The sequence below is a fragment of the Mandrillus leucophaeus genome, unplaced genomic scaffold (genome assembly GCF_000951045.1).
Source record: "Mandrillus leucophaeus isolate KB7577 unplaced genomic scaffold, Mleu.le_1.0 Scaffold455, whole genome shotgun sequence".
NCBI classification, from domain to species: domain Eukaryota; kingdom Metazoa; phylum Chordata; class Mammalia; order Primates; family Cercopithecidae; genus Mandrillus; species Mandrillus leucophaeus.
The window spans coordinates 158888-160709 of NW_012104865.1; positions in this window are offsets into that span (position 1 = coordinate 158888).

Genomic DNA, 1822 nt, shown 5'->3' on the forward strand with positions numbered 1-1822 from the left:
GCTGCATCCATGTCCCTACAAAGGACACAAACTCATCCTTTTTTATGGCTGCATAGTATTCCATGGTGTATATGTGCCACATTTTGGATTTTTTTTTTTTTTGGTTGTAAGACATAAAAGTCCAATCAATCTAGCTTAAACCAAGGTGAGTTTATTAAACAGATTCTCAGCTATTAAAAAGGATTTAGGGTCAAAAATTGTGTATGTACTTCATGAAAAAATGGAAAGTTGTCAACAATTAGGGAGTATTTGTTCTCTCTTATGTTCTAGTTCTTGTTTTTGCTTTTACTTGTCACATGGTCTCATGTTTCTGATTGTTTCTGAATGTTTGTTACTTTGTTTTCTTCTGTCTGAAGTCTGGTTTTTTCTGCTTCCTCATCAGCATGATTACCCCCAAATGGCCACCCTAGTTCCTGACATGTCAGTATCTTTTTAGCTTTTGCTGACTCTCAGTACTGCGATTCTTAGTTCACGTTCTCAAGTGAGTGGATCTGATGGGACCAGCAAAAGGGGCAGAGGTCCACCTGCCATCCAATCAGCTCATAGCCAAGGAGGAAGGAGGTGATGTGATATAAACAACTGCGACGGTAGAGTGAAGAGGCAGCTCTCAGACAAGAGGGCATGAGCTGGGCAGGCACCCTAAAATTTGTTGATGACAAATAAGCCAAATACCTAGGATGGCTTTAATTCAGAGCGTGGCTGCTGAGGAACAGTTTGGAAACATATCTTATGGCAAAGATCATGTGTGTGTTTGTGTGTGCATGTGTGCGTGGGTAACGGGAGTGGAGAATTGGGCGAGAGAGAACAGAATGTACGTTATAGAAACCAAGCCTAAACAGGAAGGAAACTAACCTTCCAGACACCAAAACTGGATCTAAGAACAGTAGCTTCTCCTGGGGCTGGAGGATGGAAATCGTTTGGACTATCCAGAAAACTGGATCCTGGAGGACAGAATCTAAAAGAAAAGCCTTCTGATTTAAGGTGTGTGTGTGTGTGTGTGTGTGTGTGTGAGACAGAGCTCTTAGTAACAATTTCTTGGTGCAGCTTTAGCTTGCACGCGTACCTAGAGTGGGCTTCCTGTACCTTCAAGAGGCCCAGATCATTCCAGCCCTTCAAACTTTTATGTAAACAATAAAATGAGAGTAAACAATAAAAAAGAGAAAGTTAATAGAAATAAATGACAGACAGAAGAGAGATATTAACTGTTTGGTACATTACACTTAGACGAAATTAAGAGCTGGGAAACTACTTCAGATACATTAACCTTTGAAAAACTTCCATCCAGAAGTTCCCATCCAATATGGTCAGTTAGCTGTGTCATTGGATAGTGTGTTTGTGTTGGCCAGAAATGGAAAGCGGAGAAAGAGTTACTACCAGAAAAGAATTGGAAGAGAAATGTTTGGGTCCAGGGATTCTTTTTTTTTTCCTGAAAAAAACCTATTTTTTCTTTTTTACTCTTGGTTGGGTGGTAACAAAGACTGCACTCAAGCTCTAACAATAAATGAGTTGTGTCAAATGTAGCACATGTTTCCAAGCAGAATTTAAAAATATGTAGAGTTGTAAGAAAGTGTTAGCGATTATTTCTGGGGAATATGATTGAAGTAACTTGAGGAAGGAGTAGGAAGAGGGATGCCACTTTTTATTTTATACTGCTTTGTAGTACCTGACTAAAAAAAATTAAAAAGTGTATGTTAACTTTATAAGAAAACATAAATATCGTCTAAGTTAAAAATTCACAAAAATACATAAATACTAATAATACCTAATCTTTCTGGCTTGGGGAGTTAGGTTTTTGTGTAAATATTTTTTAAAAATATCTGAA